The 16,396-nt window shown below is 40.5% G+C and overlaps 1 pseudogene; it reads left to right on the forward strand.

The window, feature by feature from the left end:
* Positions 1 to 641: 641 nt before the first annotated feature.
* On the forward strand, positions 642 to 5,175 carry LOC102811686 (annotated as a pseudogene).
* The last annotated feature ends 11,221 nt before the right edge of the window (positions 5,176 to 16,396 follow it).

Here is a 16,396-nt window from a genome sequence, read left to right on the forward strand (position 1 = left end):
TTTTTACTGCTTCCTCTCTTGCTATCACCCATTTCTTTCATTACAGATTGTCAGTGTCTAACAGCTTTTTCAGTCTGCTTATAAGCTGTTATGAGATGGGAAACCAAACTTTACATTTATGAATCTATTCATTAAACACTTTTGTTCACCTATTCTGGATAAGAGAACTGAACTCCAGAAAAATATTATTTTTTGGAATCCTGATGTGGTGCTGTGGGTTAATGTGCTGAACTATAAAGTCTGTTTGAACTGTAATGTAAACAATTCAAGCTCAGCAGCCACTCAAAAACCCTATACCGAGTCGCTGTGGGTTGGAACCAACTCGACAGCACTTAACAACATCAACAATTATTTTTTATTCATTTCTAAAACTGAGTTATAAAATTACAGCAAGGTTGTAGCATGAGGTTTATAGTTGGTGACGTTTCCTCACTCCATATTTGATACCTGTTTTATAAAATGATTTTCCTCAGATTTAAAAACTAATTTGTGGGAGACTGTAGGAAAGGCTCAGGTAGGGAATGATGAGAGAAGCGAAACCTGGTAGGAAGAAGGGAGCATGCGGGGTCAAGGGTCACATTTAGGGGCTTCCCCCTGCTGTAGCCTCATCTTAGGGCAGCCAACTTCCAGCCGAGGCAGCCACTTTCACTTTCATTTCCACCAACCCTCCTGCCCTGGCCACAGCCACCACCGCGATGCCCAGTAAGTTCAGCTGCCAGCAACTCCAGGAGACGGGCCAGTGCTTCAAGAATTTCCTGGTCGTTCTCGAGCTAGACACGGAGACAAATCGCGAGCGGCTGCGGGCCGTTTATAACTAGGACTTCAAGATCAGCTTTGGGACCCCTCGCCCCTGGCTTCTCCTCCATGCTGTATGAAATGAAGATTGAAAATCTGGCCTACGTCACCAAGATTCGGGTCAGGTTCTTCAGACTTGACTGCTGGACTGATGATGTGTTGCTCTCAGAAAAGAGGCAAATGAAGCTGGGGTCAGATATCAGCAAACACCACAAGTCACTACTAGCAAAGATCTTTTATGAAAGGGCTGAGTATCTTCACGGCAAACATGGAGTGGATGTGGAGGTCCAAGGGCCCCATGAAGCTCGAGATGGGCAGCTCCGCATCCTCCTGGATATGAACCGCAAGGAGGTGCTGACCATGAGGCTTCAGAATGGAGGAACCCAGCCTGTTACCCTCACCCACCTCTTCCCACTCTGCCGAACATCCCAGTTCACCTTCTACAATGAAGACAGTGAACTGCCCTGCCCGCTAGGCCCAGGTAAATATTACAAGCTCCACGTCCACTGTAAAACCAATTTCGTTGGCTACTTCCCAGCCACGGTGCCCTGGGAGCTGCTTGGACCTGGGGAGCCAGGTTCAGAAGGAGCTGGCACTTTCTACATCGCCCGCTTCTTTGCTGCTGTGGCCCATAGCCCCTTGGCGGCACAGTTGAAGCCCATGGCTCCCTTCAAACGGACCCGGATTTCTGGAACCCCTGTGGCGACCAAAGGGATAGAGGAGGGAGAGTGGCCTGACCATGCTAAGGGCTACGACTTGGAGCTGAGCTTGGCACTGGGGATGTACTATCCACCCGTCTGCCTCAGGCAGCTGTTCCCCATCCTTCTTCAGGGAACAAGTGTTTTCACTGCCCCAAAGGAGATCGCTGAAATCAAGGCTCAGCTGAAGACCTCACTAAAGGAGAGAAACTATGAGATGAAGCTCCGGATGCTGCTACATCTGGAGCAGCTGCAGATGGAGCATGCATGACATCCAACACTATGACCTGGAGTCTGTACCCATGACCTGGGACCCCGTGGACCAGATCCCCAGACTGCTTATGCTGGAGATCCCTGGGGTGGCTGAGAGATGCCCCTCGGTGCCGCGAGGTGACCACCTGTTTGCCCTTTTTTCCTCTGAGGCAAACCAGGAGGACCCAGTCACCTACAAGGGCTTTGTGCACAGGGTAGTATTGGATCGTGTTAGGTTGAGCTTTTCCACAAGCCTACTGAGCCAATTAATTGGGCTTCCCTGTAGGCCGCATGGATATTATCCTATCACTTACAACATTGTACCTCATGACTGATCTGGATATATTCTTTTTGACGATGAATGCAACATCATTCCTTTTCAATTTGTCATTCCCTGCATAGTAAACCATGTGGTTGTCAGATTCAAAATGGTCAATACCAGTCCATTTCAGCTCACTAATGCCTAAGATATCGATGTTTATGTGTTCCATTTTATTTTTGACAACTTCCAATTTTCCAAGATTCATACTTCGTACAGTACATGTTCCGATTTATAATGGATGTTTACAGCTGTTTCTCTTCATTTTGATTTGTGGCCCATCAGCAAATGAAGGTTCTGTGAGCTTTTCTTTCCTGAGCTTAACGCTATTTACGTCATCATGGTCAACACTACTTTGAGGAGGCATTTTTTTCCCCAGTCGCATTCTGAGTGCCTTCCACCATCCGGTCCTGTATCTGACAGTGTTTCTCTGCTATTCATAGAGTTTTCAGTGACTAGCGATTCAGAAGTAGTTTGTCACTCTTTCTTCCTAGTCTGTCTTTGTTTGGAAGCTCATCTGAAACCTGTCCACCATGGGTGACCCTGCTGGTTATTTAAAATACTGGTGGCAGAGCCCTCAGAATCACAGCAACTCAAACCACCACAGCACGACAGACAGATGAGTGGTAGCCGTTTGGTTTTATGTCTATACTGTCTCTTTAAATTTCAACGTCAATCTTGATACAATCCTGATATAATCAAGATACAATCAAGATGTTCTCTCCTAATCCTATCAATCCTGATACAATCAAGATATGGAAGTTGTCAAGGTCTTCATTCTTCTTGAATCAACTGTCAACACTCACGGAAGCAGCAGTCAAGAGATCAGACGACGTATTGCATTGGGCAAATCTACTGCACAGGAACTTTTTAAAGTATTGAAGAGCAGAGATATCAGCTTGAGGACTAAGGTGCGCTTGACCCAAGCCATGGTATTTTCAATAACCTCATATAGATGCGAAAGCTGGACAGTGAATAAGGAAGATCATAGAAGAATTGATGCCTTTGAGTTGTGGTGTTGGAGGAGAATACTGAAAGTGCCATGGACTGCCAAAAGAACCAATAGATCTATTTTGGAAGAAGTGCAGCCAGAGTGCTCCTTGGAGGCCAAGATGGCTAAGCTTCGTCTCTCCTACTTTGGACACATTGTCCAGAGAGAACAGTCGCTGGACAAGGATGTCATGCTGGGTAAGATGGAAGGTCAGAGAAAAAGAGGAAGACCCCCAATGAGATGGATTGGCCAGGTGGCATCATTGATGGACTCAAGTGTGGCAGCGGTAGTGAGGTTGACCCAGGATCGGACATTGTTTCGTTCTGCTGTGCATGGGGTCGCTATGAGTCGGTTCCGACTCGATGGCACCTGACAACAATAACAACAACAACAACTGAGCCAGTTTGTGGATGGGCTGACTTTCAAGGTGAATTTCACCTTCAACCGCCAGCCCTTGCGGGTTCAGCACCAGGCCCTGGAGCTGACAGGGCGCTGTCTGCTGTGGCCTACACTTTTCCCTGTGGCTGCCCGCGGGATCTCACTGCTACTCTCAGATGCGAAACTTAAGCTGTACGACCTGAATCTGGAGTCATACCCAGAGCAGTTGCAGGCCATGAAGCACATTGTTATGGGTACCACCCGTCCAGTCCCCTACATCATCTTTGGGCTTCCAGAAACTGGCAAGACTGTCACCTTAGTGGAGGCCATCAAGCAGGTGGTAAAACACTTGCCCAAAGCCCACATCTTGGCTTGTGCTCCATCCAACTCAGGGGCTGACATCTTCTGTCAGCGCCTCCGGGTTCACCTGCCTATTTCCATCTATCACCTCCTGGTTCCTAGCCAGTATATCTGCCTGGTACCTGAGGACATCAAACCCTGCTGTAACTGGGATGCCAAGAAGGAGGATTATGTTTTTCCCACCAAGAAGAAGCTGTAGGAATATCGTGTCTTAATTACCACCCTCATCACTGCCAGCAGGTTGGTCTTAGCCCAGTTTCCCATTGATCACTTCACACACATCTTCATTGATGAGGCTGGCCACTCCATGGAGCCCGAGAGTTTGGTGGCCATAGCAGGGCTGATGGAAATCAAGGAAACCGGTGAGCCAGGAGGGCAGCTGGTGCTGGCAGGAGACCCTCAGTAGCTGGGGCCTGTGCTGCGCTCCCTGCTGACCCAGAAGCACTGACTGGGCCACTCTCTGCTGGAGTGGCTGCCCACCTACAACAGCTTGTACAAGAAGAGTCCCAGTGGCTATAACCCCCAGTTCATAACCAAGCTGCTACAAAACTACTGGTCTCACCCAACCATCCTGGACACTCCTAACAGGCTATATTATGAAGGGGGAGCTGCAGGCCTGTGCTGATGTTATGGATGGAGAACACTTCTGCTGCTCTGAGGGTCTGCTTCAGAAGGGCTTCCCCATCATTTTTTATGGTGTGATGGGCAAGGATGAGTGGGAGGGCAATAGCCCGTCCTTCTTCAACCCTGAAGAGGCTGCCACAGTGACTTCCTACCTGAAGCTGCTCTTGGCCCCCTCCTCCAAGAAGGGCAAAGCCCGCCTGAGTCCCTGAAGTGTGGGCGTCATCTCCCCCTACTGGAAGCAGGTGGAAAAAATCTGTTACTGTGTCACCAAACTTGACAAGAAGCTTCTGGGACTGGATGACATCTCAAGGACTTGAAGATGGGCTCTGTGGAAGAGTTCCAAGGTCAAGAATGCAGCGTCATCCTCATCTCCACCGTGTGAAGCAGTCAGAGCTTTGTGCAGCTGGATCTGGACTTTAACCTGGGTTTCCTTAAGAACCCCAAGAGGTTCAACGTGGCTGTGACCTGGGTCAAGGCTCTACTCATCGTAGTGGGCAACCCCCTTCTCCTGGGCCTTGACCCCGACTGGAAAGCATTCCTGGAGTTCTGTAGAGGAAACGGGGGTATACCAGTTGCCCCTTCCCTTCCAAACTGTATCTACAGGAGGAACAGAACTTACTCCAAGGTCTGAGCAAGCTCAGCTCCTCTACTCAGGATCTCACCTTAGAGACTACCTCCCCATAGAGCGGGACCATGAAGGGGGCCTCTCCCTGCAAGTGGATCCAGCCTGGAGGAGCAAGTTCCGAAGACATAGCTGATGGCCTTCACAGACAAGCCAAGCCTTAAATGTCTGACCCACAACCAGAACCCTGCCTGAACCAGAACCCAGCTGTTCCCCTCATGGGACAGGAGGCTGGGGGAGGGAGTTTACAACCCAAGCCATTCCACCCCATCCCCTGCTGGGGAGAATGACACACCAAGCTGCTAACAATTAGGGGAGGGGAGGGAACTCTGAAAATGAAAATCTTGTTCTATGCAAAAAATCAACCAGACCGAAAAAAAAACTAATTTGTGGGTTTGGTTTTATCTTTTGAGAGCAATTCTTTTCATCAAAGTACTTTTATTTTATGAAGGACATTAAGGTCAACATAATTTGAAACCTTTTCTGAGACACTGTATTTCAAAGAGAAAAGAATAGTGAAATTGTGTCTTACATAATTGTGAATGACAAAAACATCTAACAAATTTCATCTTCCCCGCCAACACAGAAACATGAACTTTATGTGGGTTGAGATCACCTATATAAAGCAAACAGTCAAATGGTTTTTGTTAAATGTTGACAAAGCTGCACTTTAGATGTGCTGATAGGGAGTTGTGAACCACTTTTCCTACCAATAAAACAAACAGGAATCTGCTAGATCTTACCTTTCCTTGGCACAATAAAAAGAAACACTCTTATTAAGGAGGCAGTCAGTCCCCTTTCAATGACTGTACTGTATCACAATGGATATTCTGTAACCAGTTTTCCACAATTACTCATGGACTGTAAAGACAAATGATTCTCTGTCCTTTTCTCATTTTACAGATTATGAAATTGAGACTTTAAAGAGATTATGTCCTCTATTGTCCAAGATTATATACATCTATTTGGGCTAAGTTTTTATACCTATATTTTCCATTTATATATTCTTTTAAATGACTTGATGATTTATGTACAAGGACGATTTTATAGAGGGGTAATTGATATTTTGGAGTCCTGATGTAGCGCTGTGGGCTAACGCATCAGAATGCAAGTCATTTGAACTGCAATGTCGGTGGGTCAAGCTCACCAGCTGCTCCTTGGAAACCTTATACAGGGTCGCTATGGGTCAGCATCAAATTCACCAGCTGCTCCTCGGAAACACTATACAGGGTCTGAACCAACTCAACAGCACTTAACAATAACAATTTTATAATTTAGTACTTGAAGTGAGGTTGGGTTCTAACATATTATTTTCCAAATAGTTAATCAGTTGTATCAGGAAAAATTACTGAATTATCCATATTTTACTCTTACTCAAAACATGATTTATTTACTCTATTCAGCATTATTTTTATATTGAAAGTCTTTTCAGGCTTTTTATTCTGATTGATCTGATTATCTATTCTTACAACAGTGATATAATTTTTATTATCTTAGATGTATATTTTTTGTTATTGTTGTTAAGTGCCATAGAGTCAGTTCCAACCCATAGTGAGTCTTTTTCTGAGGAGAGGCTGATGAGTTTTAACTACCGACCTTGTAGCATAAACTGATCTTGATTTATATACGTAATGTATATTTATCTTATAAGGCAAATCTATTCTTGTTATTCTTTTTATAGCTACTGTCCCTGATTTTTATGAAATATCATGATTGTTTATATATCTATATCTATATATTTTTTTGTCAAAAAAATTTAATTCAGAATTTGATTGGGGTAAGATTAAATATATACATTAATTTTGAAAGAATGAATAAATTAACAATGTTGAGTACTATCAACCTGTATGTTTTAATGTAGTTGTTAAGTGTCTTCCAGTTGGTTGCAACTCATCATGAACCTGTATAGGGTTTCCAAGGTGGGTTTGAACTGCTGACCATTTGATTAGCAGTACAGTGTAGCAGTCCTACAGTGACACACCAGAACTCCTAATGTAGTTGTTATTGTTGTTGTGTGTCAACGAGTCATTTCTGACTCATAGCCCTGCTGTATATAGTTTCCAAGAGCGGTTGGTGGGTTTTAACTTCTGACCTGGGGTTAGCATTCCAGTGCTTATCCTACAGCACCACACCAGGGCTCTCCTAATGTAGTGTTATTGTTGCTACGTGTCATAGAGTTGGTTCAGACTCATAACAACCATGCATAGGTTTTCTGATGAGCAGTTGGTGGGTTTGAACTGCTGACCTTGTGGTTTAAACTGACCTTGTGATCAGTTTGACTGGAGAAGAATCAATTCATTTGAATTATGGTGATAGCGAAGAATATTAAACATACCATGGACTGCCAGAAGAACAAGAAAATCTGCTTTGAAAAAAGTATAGTCAGAATGCTCCTTAGAAGGGAAGATGTCAAGACTTCATTTCATGAACTGTGGACGTATTATTAGGAGGGATCAGTCCCTGGAAGAGGGAATCATGAATGGTAAAGTAGAGGGTCAGCAAAAAATAAGAAGACCCTTACAAGATGAATTGAAACAGTGACTGCAGCAATGTACTCAAACATAAAAACAATTGTGAAGATGGAACAGGACCAGGCAGTGTTTTGTTCTGTTGTGCATAGGTTGTTGCTCTGTAGCTGATTCTATGGCACCTAACAATAACAATTTTCCTGACTTTTTAGAGTGTTTTCTTATATTTTTATATATACACTCTACTATTCACAAATAAAGATAATTTTACATCCCTTGTTCTATATAGCATTTCCTTTTATGATCTGAATTTCTTCATGTGTAGAATAAAGATAAAAATAGTACATAGGGCTAAAATTGTTGTAAAAATCAAAGGAAATATAAAGGTAATCCACATAAAACAAATAGCACAATTACCTTGCATATGATTGTTGTTGTTGTTAAGTGCCGTTGAGTCGTTTCCAACCCATAGTGACCCTGTATAGGGTTTCCAAGGAGCAGCTGGTAAGCTAGAACCACTGACCTTGCAGTTCAAATGGCTTTGCAGTCTGGCACATTAACTGACAGCACCACACCAGTACTCCTTACATATGATTGCTGTTGTTAAGTGTTGCTGAGTCAATTCCGACCCATAGCAACCCTGTATAGGTTTTCCAAGGAGCAACTGGTGAGCTTGAACCACCAATCTTGCAGTTCAAATGACTTTGAAGTCTGACGCGTTAGCTCACAGCCCTATACCAGGACTTCTTACATATGGTGGTGGTGGTGGTGGTCATGTGCCGTGGAGTTGGTTCCAACTCATAGCGACCCTGTACAGGGTTTCTGAGGCTGTAAATCTTTACCGGAGCAGAAAGCCTCATCTTTCTCCTGTGGAACAGCTGGTAGCTTCAAACTGCTGACCTTGCATATGGTAGACCCTCTAAAATGTTTCTTTTACAATTTTTTATTGTTGATATTATTACATTTTGAGTAACTTAAAAAATATTAAATAATAATTGTGACAATCACTTTTAGGAGGTGTTTACAGTAGATTTGTACTATCTTAAAAAATATGACTCTATACTGACTTTATTTTGAAATTTTAAAGTCAGTAATAGGCCTTCAATTTTATGAAATTCCTTGTGCTTTTTGTATTTAAAGATATATATATCTGGCTTTCTCATTTGGTTGTTTAATTTGATAAATTATATGATTAGGTTTCATAATGTTGAAACAATCTATGATCTAAGCTTCCCTGGGATTGTCACGGTATGTTTTGCTTTTAATATACCAATAAATTTGTTTCATAATTATTTTAATTAGGATTAATATCTATATAATCACTAAGATCTATCTCTAGCTCTCTTCCTTTGATCTATCTTTGTCAGATTTTACTATAGGGTTTATATTTTCTTCAGAAAATTATATAGGAAGCTGTTCATATATTTCTGTGATTTGAAACAGTTTATGTAAATATGAACTATTTTTCTCTGGGACATTTAAAATGTTTTCAATATATCTCTATAGAACAGTTATACTTTTCTTTAAAAAAATAAATCAGATTATATCACTTACCTGCTTACACTGCTTCAACAGCTACACATAACTTGGAATAAATCTGCAAACCCTTATTATAACCTATGAAGCGTCAATTTGATGTGGCTGCTTCTGCTGATGTCTTCATGTTTTACTGTATTTCCCCAGGGAGACTCTGGAAGAAGAAAGTGAGGCTGCCTGTCAGTTCTACAAGTGTGCCATGCTTCTGTGATGGTTATGACCTTTACCCATGGTGCACTCTGCACCTTCATATTCTCATCTTTCTGGTCTCGGCCAAGATGTTCCTAAAAAAAGTTATCCCCTGACCACTCTGTTTCATGTAGGCCACCTGTGGTATTCTCTATCATTGTTGTTGTTAAGTGTTGTGAAGTCGGTTTCAACTCATAGCAATCCTGTATTTGGTTTCCGAGAAGGAGCTGGTGAGTTTGAACTGTTGATTTTGGCGTTTACAGTTCAGTTCTGATCTTAACGGCGTCACACCAGAAGTCCATTGTTTTCTTCATAGTATTAATAGAATCTTTAGTAGTTTTATTCGTTTACTTATTTATTCATGTATTCAATAATTTTCTTGTTAATTACCCATTTTCCCCCATTAAGAGTTTTAGACCTATATTTTGTTATAAAATTGTGCTTTCTTTTTTTCCCACTCACCTCTTACAATAGTACTTATTTTTCTCTCTTTTTTTTAATTTCAAGTTTTTATTGTGAATTGAGTGATAGTTTACATGGGAGAACATCGGTTTTACACTCATTGTTTCATAGCAATGATTACAACCCCTCCATTCATCATAATTCAACAGTATTTGCTTCTATTCCCTCTTGTGTTTTTGAGTGGGGGGGGATGTACACCAAAACACTCAGGAATATATAATCATTTAAACAACCAAAGGGTATATTCTGCAAGCCTGCCTCCTGGCTGCCAGCACACAGCCTTTATCTTTCCATGAGTCTAGAATCCTCAGCTCTTCCATCTCTCCATGTTCTCATCTCTGCTTCCATCTCCAGTATCGCTGCTTCTCTGTATAGAGTTCCACATTCTGCTCATGCTCTTCTCCCTTGATGGTCCTAGGGCTCACTGTTCCTGGAATGTAAGATTAACTACTCCCCCCTTTATACTGCAAAACTTCTATTTTTACAGTTGTGACAATCACAATTAGTCATGATAACAACTACTCATTATTGAATCATAAGAATCTTATCCCCATCTCCTTTGACCATACCTGTTTAGACAAGATGAAAACTCTTCCATGGGGATTCTATCTTCTCCCGCACACTCTAAAACTAAACTCGCCCTTCAAACTTGTAAGCCAGTCACTTTGTGCCTTTATAACCCCCATCCCCCATTTTAGGTAGCCAGTGTCTGAGTTGCCTGTCCCTATCACCTCTATGTGCAGAGAGGGTAGAATGAAGACTTCTTCCCTCTCAGTTGATATTTTGAGATACTACATCCATAAGTATAGGTCAAATTCATCAAATTGTAGCAATTTACACTTGTTTCCTTTGCCATATTTACTTTCTTTTGGTTTTAAAATCATGTTTACACCATTTTTCAGGAGCTCCATGTTGAGATTCTCATGAGTCAGCATCAACTCAACAGCAACTTTTTTTGTGTGTGTTTCTTTCAGTTCAGTTAGTTATGTCAGTCTTCTTATGCTTGGTCTATACTCTGATGTATTCATTGCTAGGTGGCTTGGAATATATCAAGTAATTTTCATGGTTAAAAAGGGCTTTGGGGTGATGCATTTTCTAGATTCTTGCATATCTGATATGAATAAATGAACACCTGTTTAGGTATATCACTCTTAGGCTCAATTTTTTTCCCCTCAATGTTCTTTCTTTGCTGTATGATTATTAGCACGAAATTTTGAATGTATAAGGGAACTTCAAGAAATTTGTGAAAAAAAATTGAATTAAAAGATAAAAATAATAAAGATAAACTTTATTTCTCAACATAAACTCCATCATGATTAAGACACTTTTGCAAGTGATGATACCAACTATTTAGTCCTGAAAATTTAACCACGTCATCGCAGTCTTTTTCACATCATTAGATGAAAAAAAATGGGTACCCTTGAAAGATTGTTTAAAGATTAGAAAAAGAAAAGTCAGAAGGAGTCAAATCAGGACGGTCAGGTGGATATCTAATGATTTCCCATAAAAACTCTGGAAAAATTGCCTTTGTTTGATGAAAAAAATGAGATCTCTGGTGAAGTTATATTGGGCATTTTTTCTGGTAAAGCATTGGCTAAATTTCTCAGACGTTCTCATATTAAACAGGTTCTTTGGCTCTCCAAAAAGTCAAGAAATAAATTGTCTTGTTGTTGTTAGGTGCCTTCAAGTTGGGCACAAGAGTTTTGTTACCTAAACTTTGGAAAGTTTGCTCAATTTTAATTTTTCAGTCAGATTGTGTAAACTGAACCAGTGGAGATGTCTATGGTGTTGACTATTTTCCTGCTGCTCATTGTGTTCCTGTTTCACTTAGGGCATGGACATGATTATTTCCTCAAAAACTCATGTGGATGGTTTGCCACTGCAGATTTCATCTTCAACATCATATCTTTGATTCTTAAAATAAGGTATCCATTTGCATGCCGATGATCTATCTAGGGCATTTTCTCCTTAAGCTTTTTATTTAAAGCTTTTATTATGAAGTTTACATTGAAGAACATCTGTTTTGACTCAACCTATCATATTTTGTTTCATTGTAATGATTACAATCCCTTCCGTGCATAATTAGTTAACAGTATTTGCTTCTATTACTTCTGCTTTTTGTTTTGTTTTGTTTTTTGGTGTACACAAAAACATGCAGGAATATATAATCATTTAAACAACCAAAGGCCACATTCTGCAAGGCTGCTTCTTGGCCACGAGCACACAGCCTCTCTCTTTCCATGAGTCTAGAGTCCTCAGGTGCCCTATCTCTCCATGCCACCACCTCTACCTCCATCTCTGGTGTCACTGCTTCTCTGATTAGGGTCTCAAGTTCAGCTCATGCTATTTTCTCTTAATGGTCCTAGGGTCCTCTGCTCCTGAAATGCAAGATTAACTACTCCTCCCTTTTTGTTATATAACTTCTACCTTTACAGTTTTGACAGTCACAATTAGTCATGATAACAATTATTCACTATTGTATCAAATGTATCCTATCCCAATCTCTTTTCAACAGACCCATCTAGACAAGGTGAAAACTATTCAGTGGGGATTCTACTTTACCCCCCATACTCTGAAACTAAACTGCCTCTTGAAAACTTGTAAGGCAGTCACGTTGTGTATTTATTGCCTCTCCGTCCCCATTTTAGGCATCCAATGTCTAAATTGCCAGTCCCTATCAACCCTGTCTACAGAAGGCATAGGTTTGATCCTTGATGTGCCCCTTAAACTTTTTGTAAAGTCTCAATAATCTCACAATTTTGCCATCCAAGTTTCACCATATATTTAGCTTAGTCTTGCTTCAATTTTAGCAGAACCCATGTTAATTTGATAAAGGTTCTTTATAAACTGTTGTTTTATCCTTTATAATGTTTCAAACTAGGTCCTTTTCAGACATGTTATGACAAGTTTGTGTGAGTTTGTTTTGCTGTAAAAAATTATGAAACCCATGCATAGTTTTTCCTCAACACATTTTCCATGAACTCTTTGAAGATAACTTTTATCAAGGAAGTGTGAAATTTGAATCTAGGCTGATTTTATTCCTGTGTAGAAAACTTTGCCCTTACCCATGCATCATCAAAGGTTATAGGATTTTTAAAAGTCTTGTTAATAATTTAATTCAAATAAAATGTTTGGCAGAACATATATAGAAGTTGTTGTGAAGTGCTGCCGAATCAGTTTGGACCCAGTGACCCAGTAGAGGGTTACAAAGGAGTGGCTCATAGGTTTGAACTGACAAGCTTTTGGTTAGTAGTCCAGTGCTTTTACTACAGCACCACACCAGGACTCCATATATAGAAGTTGTTATGGTCATTAAGTTCCATGAAATTGGTCCCAACTCTTAGCAAACTTGTATACAGCATTTCTGAGGAATGGCTGGTGAGCTTGAACCAAACAGACTTTTCAGTCCAGCACATTAACCCACAGCACCACACCAGGACTTCATATATAGAAATTGGTCTTAATAAAACAAGCAAGCAAACAGAAAATATTGTGATGCTATTCAGTGAACACTGTGAATTTTGGACCTGCTATTTATTCATCTCAGAAAGGTAGTAAATTGTTACTATTATTTTTGTTACATTTGACTAGTATTTTCTTTTGTTGCTGCTGTTAGATGTCATCAAATCAGTTCTAACTCAGGGAGAGCTTATCAATAACAGAACTACATGATGTGTGGTATTGTGTCATCCTTACAAGCGTTGCTGTGTTTTTTTTCTTAGAAGCACCAGTTTTCCAGGGTTGGAGCTCTACTTTTTTTTATTTATCTCAATATTGTTGTCTTTATGTCTTTTGTCTCTTTACTATTTTCTCAATTCACCTTCAGTCTCACTGATTTTTTGTTAATGCAAGGTTTGTTTTCTGCTTAGAGAATGGGTTATATTGATGCTTTGCTATTTTAACTTCTTTGGCATCAGTATTTCCTATACAGCTCCCTTTTAGTTGATCTAGATCCATTTGCATAGCATCTTCTGTCTTTTGTTTACTTTACTTTCATAGGGATCATGTCTTATGGAATCCTGTTTAGAATGTTAAGAAGCTTAGTTTTTTCTTCTGTTTCCTAGAGAAAATAATCGTCAAAAGTCTTCTCCTGTAAGTCTTCAATAGTATCATCTTTTCTTTGTTCTGTAATATCTTTTCACTTATAAATAAATCCTAATACTAGCTCTGGTAGCGTAGTGGTTACGAATCGGGCTGCGAACCTTAAGGTCAGCGGTTCAAAACTACCAGCTGCTCCGCGCGACAAAGATGAGGCTTTCTACTCCCGTAAAGATTTACACCCTCGGAAACCCTGTACAGGGTCGCTATGGGTCGGAACCGACTCGATGGCACATAACAACAACAACAATACTATTTTCCTCTTACTTATCATGAGTAAAGGAGAACTGGAATTTGTCCTAGTTCTATATGTGAGACATTCCCTTTTTACTGATTTTTCCCAATTCATATATAAATAGAATCTCATTCTTGAATTAGATTGATATTCCTATTTCCTAGCTCAATTTACAATAGATGTAGACATTTCTCTACCTCAGCATTTCTCAATCTCAGCACTATCGATATTTTGGGAAAGATAACTCATTGTTGTGGGACAGGAGAGGGGAACCTCTATTCTGCCAAAATTTATATCATCATTCATGGCAATACAAAATTATCAACTTAAAAATTAGCCTGCTACATTTGATCAAACGTTTAGTTAACTCACCCCTAATGTGGTGTGGCACTGTGGATTAATGTGCCAGACTGCAAAGCCATTTGAACTGCAAGGTCGGTAGTTCAAGCTCACTAGCTGCTCCTCGGAAACCCTATACAGGTCGCTATGGGTTAGAACCGACTGGACGACACTTCAGAACAACAACAAATGTGATGGCCTAATAGGAGTCCTGGTGTGTTGCTGTGGGTTAATGCACCAAACTGAAAAGCCGTTTGAAGTGCAAGGGTGGTGGGTCAAGCTTACCAGCTGCTCCTCAGAAACCCTATACAGGGTTGCTATGGGTCAGAACTGACTCAACAGCACTTAACACCAACAAATGTGATGGTACTGTGGGATATTGTACTGGACCACATGGTAGGTTTGAACTGCAAGGTCAGCGGTTCCAACTCACCAGCTGCTCCTCAGAAATCCTATACAGGGTCACTATGAGTCAAAACAGAATCAATGGAACTTAACAACAACAATCCTCTACCCACTAGAGTCCAAGGCACCCACCCCCAATTTTCAGCAATGAAAAAATGTCTCCAGACATGGTCAAGTGTCCTCCAGGAATCAAAATTACCCATAGTTCACACTTGAGAGCCATTGCTTTCAGAAGACTTTGTTACACTGATCTGGGATCTCCCATTATGCTTTATTTTTCTCTCTGCATTCATTTCTTTAACACTGAAAGAGAGGCAAAAAAATAATTGGTAAAAGTAGGTTCTAGACCTTAGAGTTTTTAATTTAAAAACGACTACTTTTTTACCAATTACTTTTTTGCCTCTTCCTCCAAATATAGCATTTTGCTTACTGGGACTCTTCAGAGCTGCCTTATATGATTGTGCAGGTCACACTCTATACAACAACAGTTGGTTAAACAAATTATGTAATTGAAATGCACTTCATTCTCCAAATTTGTGCATGAGGCTATATCCACTAAGAGAAAACACATTTTTTTTTTCTTCTTATTCACACATAGCTGTGACCCTGAGTGTATTACTTGCAGAATTGCTTTCTGCTAAACGATTTTTTTTGTTTAGTTATAGACCCAGAATAAATTATAAATGGAAGAAATTACAGAAGAGTATAATAGTACTGAGATCAAATAATTAAAGAATACCTACATCATATTGGTAAGGCTGCCTATTTTTCTGAGTGGTGCATAACAATATATCAGGTACTGTGGGAGAGTGACACCACTCCTCAGTTCTTTCACAACAACAGATTTACTTCATTTCATTTCAGTTGGCAAAGTAGGTGTCAATGTCTACTTGTGATTGACAAGTTCATGCTGTATGAGCTATGGTAGTGGTGGTGGTTATGTGCTGTGGTCAGTTCCGACTCATAGTGACCCTGTAGAGAGAGTTTCCAAGGCTGTAAATCTTTATGGGTGCAGAAAGCCTCATCTTCCTCCCATAGAACCGCTGGCAGTTTCAAATTGCTGAACTTGATATTAGCAGTCCTACTCATAGCCACTACCCTACCAGAGTTCTTTGTATATACTATATAATCAGTGAGAAAAAAATGATCCAGGTTCTGGCAATAACTTGCTTGTCAGTATTAGTTTTTAACATTGCTATGGCTTTTTCATTGCTTTTCCTGTATTCATATGTATTATTGTTGGTGAATGGAAGATTATGAAACAGGAACTGGTAGCTGGTACCAGTTTAAACCTCAAGTTCAGAATCAACTTTTTAACTTGAAAGAAAGTCAAATGTCAAGCAAACAGACCTTTTAGATCTATTCTGTGGTGCAGGAGATGAAAAGATAGTGACATGATCCCTGCTTTTGAGGATTTTATAATCTGATTAGGGCAAGGTAAGTAAAAAAGGAAAGTAAAAGGACAAGATAACTATCATAGGAATTACAGACTAATTGGAGAGTTCAAAGGAGGAACGATCATTTCCATCTAGGAGAATAGGAAGTGTTTCCTAGAAGAGATGACATTTAACTTTGATTCTTAAAAGATGAATGTTGGAACAAACAAGATGGCGGATCGGGTGGAC

The sequence above is a fragment of the Chrysochloris asiatica genome, unplaced genomic scaffold (assembly GCF_000296735.1).
Source record: "Chrysochloris asiatica unplaced genomic scaffold, ChrAsi1.0 scaffold00183, whole genome shotgun sequence".
NCBI classification, from domain to species: Eukaryota; Metazoa; Chordata; class Mammalia; order Afrosoricida; family Chrysochloridae; genus Chrysochloris; species Chrysochloris asiatica.